Consider the following 11,478-nt stretch of genomic DNA (forward strand, 5'->3'; position numbering starts at 1 on the left):
ACGAGTGGTGCCACAACATGATGCGATTGAGATCACATCATACCCTCCCTCTTGAAGACGATTTGTCCTCAAATCGGGCCACTTGCTCGCGAAAATTTTTCGAGATCACAAGCCCATTTGTTCATGATTCGAAAAGTATTGTTTTTAAAACTCCAGGAACCACAAATGGTTTGAAAAGAAAATGATTTAGTTCCATGCCCTCCCTCTTTAGGAGGAAACCATTCCAAAGTGTCACCTACATAGAAATAGAACGAATTAGTGACACTAAAATTTATAAACTCAAACGATCTTTCCAGAATCTTATTCAAAATTAGAATGCATAATCCAATGCCGGGATCAAATGTAGAAGAGGATCTTACCTGTTCACAATGGTTTTCCATACTAGGTAATAAAGGATGCATCAGAATCAAATCAAATTTATAATCAAAATTTATCAAGGAGTCCTCCAAATGATCATGTAATCTAAGTTCCACTCGATCAATCTTACTTAAACATGCAGAATTTATATAGCAAGGCAGATTTGAGACACCATCTTCAAATTCAAATGCACTAACCATTTTACATGCCATCGTCTTATCACATATTCAGATCAAAAGAAAATTAAACAAGCATGCCTTTAAACATTCATATGTCTCGATTCTGTTAAACAAAAATAAACAACATTCTCCACAATCAAAAATTTGATTGTGTCTTAACAAGCCAACAAGATTCACACGTCTCGTTTTCAAACTTAGTGACAAAGCATCATACAAGCAACGATTGTTTACTTGGTCATTCAAACAAAATTTACAATGCTTGCCTTCTCTCAAAGATGAACTAGAATAGCGAACTCCAGGGTTGAACACACGATATTGTTCACTCGTTCCAAAATGCAGTGCGAATTTCTTAATTACCAACAATTCACACAAGTGGAACAAAAAGAATTTGAGCATGCATATGTTCAAACATTCATACATCGTAAATCTCATTCGAATAGACTTGTTCAGACATGGGGAATTTAAAAAAAATAGAAAATTCAAATTATCACCACACACAAGTAGACTAGGCGTTTCACATACCAACTTTTTATCACAAGAGTTCAAAATTTGTTTGTGCGGATTTATTCGTACTTCAGTAAAATTCTTGCCAATACCATACTCATCAATAGGAAAACACTTCTTACCACTATGGAAGGTGTAATCACCATCATTCAGAATATGATAATCAAACAAATCGAACTTTGTATGTGAATAATCTTTATCGCACACTATCACACTTTGTTCATGCTGATCTAATCGAACGCCTTCAATAAAATTGCCAACAACAAACTTATCATAGAAAAAACTTTTCAAAGAACTAGTTGAAACAAAATCATAAATAATAGATGAACGAAAATTAACCAATTCAATGGGGAAAACCCTTTCGCAAAAATAATTTTCAGCAATCTTGTCATAAACATGTGAGTAAATGAGTTGAAACTCGCTCAACAAGGAACCCTTACCTTGCTTACCATTGGAAATGTGACAATCATTTTTATCTTCCAACTTACCTCTTTCAATCAATTGAAAACGTCTCTCGGTAGAAAGGTAATGAAGTTGGAACCAATCCGTGGATGGAATCTTGCAAACCTGAAACAAAGAAAAATCACAAGGTAATTTCGAAAGGGGGTTAGCAAAAGAATTCCTCTCTTTTTCGTGATTACTCACTTCACTCGTTTCTTTTACAGACTCTCTTTCTTTTTCACTTGATTTCTTTTCAAGCTCTCTTTCAATTTCTTTTTTCGCTTTTTCTTTTTCAATTTTCTTTTCTTCATTTTCTTTTTCTCTCACTTTTTTGATTTCTTTTCTTTTGCAATTTTTTTCTTTTTTGTTTTCTTTTTGTTTTCTTTCAATTTCTTTTTCAATCTCTTTCTCCTTTTCTCGCTCAATGGATTGCTTCATTTTGAATTGGTCTTCTTGCACTTGTTCCGGTGTGAGCGGCGCTAAAGTGATTTTCCTTCCTTGATGCTTGAAGGAATACCTATTGGTACGTTCATCGTGAATGACCTTGCGATCCGATTGCCATGGTTCTCCTAGCAACAAATGGCAAACTTGAATAGGCACAACATCACAAAGGACTTCGTCTTGGTATCTTCCGATGGAAAATGCAACACGCACTTGTTGAGTAACTTCAAATTTGCCTTCAACACCAAGTCCTTGCAGTTGATAGGGTCGTGGATGCTTGGTAGTGGCCAAGCCAAGTTTTTTTACCGTTCGAATACTAGCCATGTTTGACCTACTTCCACCATCAATAATGAGGCAACAAACTTTATCGTGGACACGGCAACGCGTGTGAAACATATCTTCACATTGTGGTTCATTTTCCAATCTTTGAAGGATTGCACTAATCTTGATGTCAACGATAGTAGATGTCAAATCTTCTTTATCTTTGTCGAATTGTCGAAATTCAGATCGCATTATCCTTTGCATTTCTTGTCTTCACATTTGGAATTCAAATTCAGAAAATTCTTCAGACATGCTTCAACAAAATATTAGAAAACAAAAGTTAAATTAGAAAGAAAAATAATTCTCACCACAAATCTCTCAAGTTCGCTCAAAAAGAAAAATTCACTCACTCGTGTTTGAACTCTCTTTTAGGCTTTTTTTTTCGAATGAACTCACGCTCTCTTGCCTTTTACCACTCGACCTCGTCTCACAAATTCGTAATTCGTCTCGATAGACTTAATTTGCTGCTTGAGGGTCGGTTTCAAAATGGGTTACAAGGGATAATGTCGGGTGTAGGGTAGGCTGAATAAAGAAGAAAATTGGTTTAAAATGTGGCATTGGGATGGTAAATAATGGTAGGAAGGGAAACTTGATGATCGGAGTAATAAGTGATAATGATAAAAACTCGCAAGACTTTTCACTTTTTTTTTCTTCTTTTTTTTAACTCGATTTTTTGTCACTTCTTTTTTTTTCTTTTTTTTCAATTTTTTTGAATTTTTTTTTGAATTTCTTCTCTTTTTTAAATCCAATACAATAGTAAACAAAATACAAGGAAGGGAAAAAAAGAAAAAAAATTAAATTCCAACTCAAATTTTTTTTTGATTTTTTTTTGACTTTTTTTTTCGTTACGAACCTACTCCGAGCTTGATACGAATGTCGGCACTCCTCGTTTTAGTAGCTCTGATACCAAATGATGTGATCCGGCTCGGTTGATTGAGTCGATTCACTTGATTGCCCGATCGTCGACGAGAAGTTTGTTAGATTTTGTAGATAGATGGAGTTAGATGATTTTTTTATAGCGGAAGTTGAGAAAATGGGTTCAAAAGATGGTTTGGATAGATGTTTGATAGGCTCGGTGAAATAAAGAAATATTGTTTATAATTTAATAGTTAAAATGGAATGAAAAAATAGAACTCAAGCGAAGAACGATTCAATACTATATGAAGTATTGCCCCGGGACTTATATTGCTCAAGGTGGATTAAATGGATTGTCGAAGATGGACCTTGACCCGTTACCTATAGAGAGGTAGGAACCAAAGGTATAAAAAGGTGGATGAACGCCACACCAGGATGGTGATAAGTTCAAGAAGTCGGGCTGACGCCACTAGCGAGCTAGATAAGTCAGAACGAGACTCGTACGAAATAGGATAGGAGGAAACCTCACAATCAAGTTTTCAATAATCAAATTCTGTTACCTTTTACAACAAACAAGTAAGCTATTTATAAGCCTAAAATGCCTATTGATATTCGGCATCTATGTTGTTCACACTAACTTAAATTCTGTTCACACAGGTATTTAACATGTTCACACAAATAGCATTAAAATCCAGTTCATGCTTGAAGATGGTACATGAATTGGCCGAACCATCATGATGCTTCACTTGATGCATTCATGCATCCTTAGCCTTGAAGAATCTCCATAATTCCATGAATGTACAGCTCTTTAATGATCCTACATCTCCCTTGGCTGAATGAGGCATTAATGTGCCTAAAATACTTGAATGGTCAACTTGAAAATGCATGAATCATGCATGAAACGTCCCATGTATTTTCCCCCATAAATATGATCCATGAATCTTCAAATACATGAACTTTCAGCAACTCCCTCTTGCATGAACGTCCCAAATGCATGTGCTCCTTTAAATGCCATCCATTGAACCTCAATTGTGCATGCACACTCCCATACATTGAACCTATCATGCATGAACCTTGTTTAATTACTCTCCAAATTCAGCTCACCTACAAAAACACATGAACCAAAATTAAATCACATAAAATTCAGCTGAACAAACATTAATATAATTTAGACACACTAATTAAACATAAATTAAATTAGACAAATTTAATAAAGTCTTAACAAGACATATTAAATTTGGCCAAGACACATTTAAAACATGTAATAAGTCAAAACATAATTATGAGCTGTAGTAATTTAAGCTAAATTAATAAATTACTTAATTTATTCAGACATTAAAATAAATAAGTTGAAATAAACTTAAGCCAAGCTCAAACGAGCTAAAGTAAGCTAAATTAAGCTCATGTGAGCTAAATCGAGCTGGGAAAAACTAAGATTGAGCTTGTTGAGCTGAGATTGAGCTTCATCTTGCACTTGGGGCCCTCGTGTTTAGGCCAATCATGATAGCAACGAGTGGTGCCACAACATGATGCGATTGAGATCACATCATCATAGGCCCCTTGCATACAACACTTATATGCTTCACCAAAATCAATGTCAGTTTGATAAAGATCTTTCAAAAATTCAAAACCTAGCAGTTTAGAATCCAATTGATTGACAAGTGAATACCTTCGTTGATGCGAACCGTCTCGGGAAGAGTCGAGTCGTATGTAGATTGCCCGATCGTCTACGAGAAGTTACGTTAGGATTAGTTGAGTTGTAGGTATAGTCGAGTAGAAAGAGGGGTACGAATGGAATGGTAGGAACGAAAGGGAAGGATAAAAAATGGTATGAACAAATTGGTCGGTTTAGGTTCGATTAGGTAAAGAAGAAAGAACGGGTTTGAACTACTAAAGGGACTTTCAAGAACCAATTACCGAAATGGTATCGACCCGTTGAGTTAGCCTTTTGAGTTCGGTTATAGGTTTGGTAAGGGAAACCTCGACCCACTATCTAACAAGATAGGAACCTCGGTATGTTGAACGCCACACTACGAATAGTGATAAGTTCGGGTACGACAAAGAACACGGTTGACACAACTAGAACGCTAGGAATGCCAAACGAATCTTTGAACGAAATATAAGAAAAGTTTGCCTCACGATTTTGGCAGCATAACATTAACAAAAGTTTCAAAAGTTCTTTACAAAGTAACACAAGCCACAATTTATAGTGAATGCAAGGGATAGCAGAATAGGCTCTTGAGGTAGCTAAATGGTTTCTGAAAATTCCAGAATTTTTGATGAAGCTTCCTTGAAGCTTCTTGTGCATGGAGAACGGTAAGGGGCAGCTTCTAGATGCCTTAATTCAATAGAAAAATTGAATGAATTGTTTGGGAGCTGAAATGCCATCAATAGGTTAGGCCAAATGCTTGAATTTGGAATTAATGCTGCTACTTGATTCAGCCGAATGTTCATGTAATTAAGGATCTGTCTAGAGCACTTCAATAGTCTTAGAATGTGAACAAACCGATTTGAACAGCCACACATGTGTGAACAAACAAAACCGAACAGCCCTTGGTGTGAAAGGAATAATCGGGTGGGTGTGAACAGCCTTAATTTGTCTTGGGCAGCCAATCGGTCTTCTTGAAGAGTTGTAAGGTTTGGCTGAATGGTCACTTAGGGAACACCAAAGAGCAGCACACCAATTTTAAGTCATCCATGCACCTATGCCGTCCAAGGGGTAATGTACCTACAACATTTAATTCAGCAAATTAAATCCCTTTTAGACACATTAAATTCGGCAACATAGACAAATAAATCTTGCACCATAAATTAGGCTGGACATAATTAATCTTTGTAATAGTTAAGACATATTTAATTGGTCCTAATTAATTAAGTACTTAATTTAGAACATAATTAAAACATGTCCAGAATATGACAAATTAATTATTAAAACAAATAACTAATAAAACTAACAGCAACTTAAATGATTTATTCCAGCATAATAAATGCAATAATGAAATGAGCTGAAACGAGCTCGTTGAGCTAAGTTGAGTTGAAGTTGAGCTGATTTGAGCTTGAAGGAGTATGCATGGTTTGCTTGGCTTGCTGGTCCAAGAGCTTTCAAGAAGTCCAGCAACGGTTTCACCCCAAACTCTATCAACTAAAGCTGTTGTTGCATCTTTGAATCTCTTTGCTCGAGCTCGGGTGATCGGTCCTACGGGAAATTCGAGAGGATCTTCATTGGCAACCGACAACTCAAGAGGGGTGGTTGTATCATTCCCCCTCTCTTCGAAGTGATTTGCCCCCAAATCGTCACCTATATCATAGAAAGAGAGATCAGCTACATTAAAGGTAGCACTTACATTGTACTCACCTGGGAGATCAAGTTTATAAGAATTATCGTTTATTCGTTCCAAAACTTGAAACGGCCCATCTCCTCTCGGTAATAACTTCAACTTTCGCTGAGCCGAAAACCTTTCTTTTCGCATATGAACCCACACCCAATCTCCGGGTTCAAAAACTACTCGTTTTCGTCCTTTGTTCGCATTACGCACATAGGACTCAGTCCTAGCCTCGATATTGGCCCGCACCTTGCTATGTAAATCCTTGACAAAATTTGCCTTTTTCTTCGCATCTACATGGACAAACTGATCAATAGGTAAAGGCAATAGATCTAAAGGAGTCAAGGGATTAAAACTGTAAACAATTTCAAATAGGGAGAATTTAATCGCAGAATGGACAGAACGATTATACGCAAACTCAATATGGGGTAGACAGTCCTCCCACGTCTTCAAATTCTTCCGAATGATGGCCCGAAGCAAAGTAGATAGAACTCTATTGACAACTTCCGTTTGGCCATCAGTTTGGGGGTGGCATGTGGTCGAAAACAGAAGTTTGGTCCCTAATTTACCCCACAAAGACCTCCAAAAGTGACTTAAAAATTTTGCATCTCGGTCCGACACGATCGTACGAGGAATGCCATGTAGTCTAACGATATCCCTAAAAAACAAGTTCGCAACATGAACGGCATCGTCAGTCTTAGCACAGGTGATACGAGTCACAAAGGCCCAACCCAAGCTTAAGAAGGTGATGGGCTCAAATCAAGAAAATCAAGATTCACTTTCTTGTTTTCAAGAAAATCAAGAAATCGAATCTTGGCCCAATTTTGCTGTTCGGAACGATTTCAAGAATCAAGAAAATCAAGATTTCAAATCTTGGAAATCTTGGTCCAAGAAACCGAATCTTGCAGCCAAAGCGCGTTGGATCTCCATTACGAGCGTCAACGACCAAATTTCGGTAGGAGATGGATCACAAGCCCAAATTCTTGAAGGCGAGGCCCAATAACCAAAATCCAGCCCAATCAAGAAATTTCTTCATACTTAGTTGAAAATCAGGCCAAAATGTCAAAGGGCCCAGTTTGTAAACATCTTACTTGTTTAATTTAATTTTTTAATATTTAGGAGCATTACATGTAAAATTCGGCCCAAAACAGCCCATATAAGTGCATGGCCGAATTTACCTTGTTATTTTATTAATTAGGTTTAATTTTTTATTAGTTACTTGTGAGATTAGGATTTGTTGGAGGCCTATATAAGCATTGGCCAGCCACCCTTTGTAAACACATCTTATTATTATTTTTTCTATAAAATTTCAGATTTGTTGAGTGCAGAATTTTCTTTGGGGTTTTCTCCAAGAATTCTCTCTTGAGTTTTCTTTAGAAGTTGTTTTAACAATCTTTTGATTGTGGGAGCCATCTTCAACCTTCTTCTTGCCATCGATATTCTTTGGAGGGAAGATTAGAGCCGTTTGAAGAGATTTGTGAAATCTTTCGGGATTTCAAGGATCTTTAGGACTTATCCTTTAATTCTTGCTGTTTTCGACTTCTTTCTTTACTTTTCTTTGCTTATACTTGTGCCGATTTCTCATCTAATATTTTGTTGTTCTTGTTTTTTTTCCAGCATTGATTAAACTCAAGATCTCATCGTTTAAGTTGTTCTCCTATTGGCAGCACCCATTCGAACCCAAAAATCCCCAATTCCTAGGGTTTGGCCGATTGAATTTCTTTCAATTTGGGAATCAATTGTTTGCTGGAAATTGGGCATTCTTGGCCGAATCAATTCCTTGGCAGATTCGCATCTTTTCTTTCTTCTCAATTTCGTTTGATTCATCGATTCTATTTCTTTTCTTCTTGCTGCTCTTTTAATTGAATTTGGGAATTTTAAATTCAAATCTGATTCGGTTTAATCTTAATCTTTGTTTTTGATTTCAGATCTGTTCGTCTAGGATCTTTCGTAGGAGTTTCTCGTGACTTGGCAACTCCATCTTGGTCCGCGCGCATTCCGTATCATTTGGTATCAGATTTTGGGCGTTTTGGGTGTTCTTGGTTGATTTCTAAACTAATCTCTATTTTTTAAAGCATAAACAGCAGTTTTACCCAGAAAAATTGTTCAAAAAAAATTCATTTGAGTGGGTAAACGTTTTCCGATTGATCTGAAATTTTACATACATGTTTTTGGCACTGTGATTGAATATAAAAAAATTAGTCCCGAAAAAAAATCAGTCAAAAAAGTCAAAAAAATCAAAAAATACGAAATTCAATAAAAATTTTAAAAAAGATTTAGTGGGTTGAATTTAGTGCCCAAAATTTCCAGATAAAAAATTCAATATATAAGGACACTCCAGATTTAATTTCGTGATTTTTGGAGATCGGGAACACCTCGAACGAAATTGTCAAGTTACTCCGCAGTTTTTCGGGTTTTCTGTTTTCAGCAATTTTTATTGATTCTTAGCTGTAGGTTTTCATTTGTTTACCTTTATTCTTCCTTTACGTTATCTAACACCTTCTTGTTTCTTGTGTTAGTAGGATTTAAACGTGTGCACAACTTCTTCCTCGGTGCAACACGAATCAATTGGTGTCTCGTCAGTTTTTGGCATCCTAGTGCAAATTAGGATTCTTTGGTAGTTTGGTTCACACTCTCTAATTGGTTGATATAAACTCTGATAAAGAACTCACAAGATTGAATTCGACCTCATTGAGAATTTGATTTTTTCTTTTTGAGTGATTAACGGTGAGGTTTGATAACTTTTATTTTTGAGTGTTGAGTGTTTTGCAGGTTTTAAAAAAAATGTCTACAGGTGATAATAATAGTGACATATTTAAAAAATTCCAACAACAGTTGGATGAACAGGCTGCTACTCTTCGAGCTTTGACTGCTACCATCAATGAGGTGCAATTGAATCAAAAACATCAATATCGAGATCCAATTAAGGAAGATAGGGATAACCAGCCCCATAGGTGCAGCCCTCAACGTGTCCCTAGAATGGATGATGATTTTCATGATCATGGACAATCATCTTTGGCAAAACCAAAGAGCGAGCAGCAACGAGAACATCTCTTTCATACTCGCTGCCATGTACAAGGTAAGCTTTGTAGAGTTATTATTGATGGTCAAAGTTGCTCGAACATAGCCAGCACGACGATGGTGGAAAAGCTTTGCTTAACCACTGCCAAGCATCCACAACCTTATCAACTACAAGGGCTTAGCAACGAAGGCCAATTTAGGGTCACTCAACAAGTGCGCATTGCCTTTTCTATCGGTAAGTATCAAGACGAAGTTGTGTGCAACGTAATGCCTATTCAAGCCTGCCATTTGTTGCTAGGAGAACCATGGCAACTGGATCGAAAAGTCACTCACGATGGTCGTACCAATAGGTATTCTTTCAAGCATCAAGGAAAGAAACTTACCTTAGTACCGCTCACTCCGGAACAAGTCCATGAGGACCAAATCAAACTGAGAAATTCTGTTAAAACAAGTGAGGAAAAAGAAAAAGAGAATGAAAAAGAGCAAAAAGAGATTGAGAGTGAAAAGGAATGTGAAACAGAAAAGAAAATTGAAAAAGAAGTTGAAGAAAGAAGAGAAAATGAGTTAGAAAAAGAAACAAAAGAAAAAGACGAGGAAAGGCTAGTGAGGAATGTTTCCACTAACCAAGATATGAATTTTTCTTGTGTTGCTACTTTTCAGGTTCCCGAAAGATCGAAAGATAACTTTCAACTTCAATACCTCTCAAATGAAAGACGCTTTCATACGATCAACTTAGGCAAAGATGAAATCACACTATATGATCCCGAAGGTAAGCGAGGTAAGGAAATTTTAGAAACTGAGTCCAGTGCAGATTTGAAAATTATTAATAAAACTTTTGGTGACTTAGTTCTTAAAAGATCCCCTCATTTTGATCCGATTAATTGTTACTCTTCGATTGTGGTTGATAAAGTCATTATGAAAAGAAGCGTGATTTGTTATTCTCTTGATTTACCTTGTGTAAAATCCTCGAATTTGTCCAAATCTGTTTTGGAGAATAAGGTAACGAAATTTTCCAAATTTGTTTTCAATTTATATTCGTGCCTTAAACAGTTTATGTGGTTGTACATGAAGTTTGAGTTCCCTTTGACAAAGGTTAACTCAACAACGGAGATTCGACTACACTATGCCCCCGATGAGCGAAGGTTTGTTTTAAATGAAAAAGGTAAAATCGACCATTATTCTTTTGCTTATCAAGGTAAGATGCTTGAAACCTTTGAAACACTTTTGTACTCCTCGGATAGCGACAAAGATCATGTTGATGAACACTTAGATCGAAACGTGCTTGACTGTCCTATTTTATTTATTGATGATAAATCTATTTTGATGGTTGATAAAAAGATTCTTGTTTTTGATAATGCATGTGTGAGTGAATCTATAGACCGTCGATTAATGCATGGTAATCTGAATCTATCCATTCACATGCGTTATACCTGTTCTATTATGCTTATAATTGGACTACAAGCTTGTTTGTGTTGCTATTTACTATTTCATGGCTATTCTTTTCAGTGGACTCAATTGCCATTAGTCTCGTTCGATCGAGGAAAATCGAGTTCATTTGATTTTTAGATTCGAGGACGAATCTTTTTGAGGAAGGGGGAATGATACGAGTCACAAAGGCCCAACCCAAGCTTAAGAAGGTGATGGGCTCAAATCAAGAAAATCAAGATTCACTTTCTTGTTTTCAAGAAAATCAAGAAATCGAATCTTGGCCCAATTTTGCTGTTCGGAGCGATTTCAAGAATCAAGAAAATCAAGATTTCAAATCTTGGAAATCTTGGTCCAAGAAACCGAATCTTGCAGCCAAAGCGCGTTGGATCTCCATTACGAGCGTCAACGACCCAATTTCGGTAGGAGATGGATCACAAGCCCAAATTCTTGAAGGCGAGGCCCAATAACCAAAATCCAGCCCAATCAAGAAATTTCTTCATACTTAGTTGAAAATCAGGCCAAAATGTCAAAGGGCCCAATTTGTAAACATCTTACTTGTTTAATTTAATTTTTTAATATTTAGGAGCATTACATGTAAAATTCGGCCC

The sequence above is a fragment of the Gossypium hirsutum genome, chromosome A04 (genome assembly GCF_007990345.1).
Source record: "Gossypium hirsutum isolate 1008001.06 chromosome A04, Gossypium_hirsutum_v2.1, whole genome shotgun sequence".
Classification (NCBI taxonomy): Eukaryota; Viridiplantae; Streptophyta; class Magnoliopsida; order Malvales; family Malvaceae; genus Gossypium; species Gossypium hirsutum.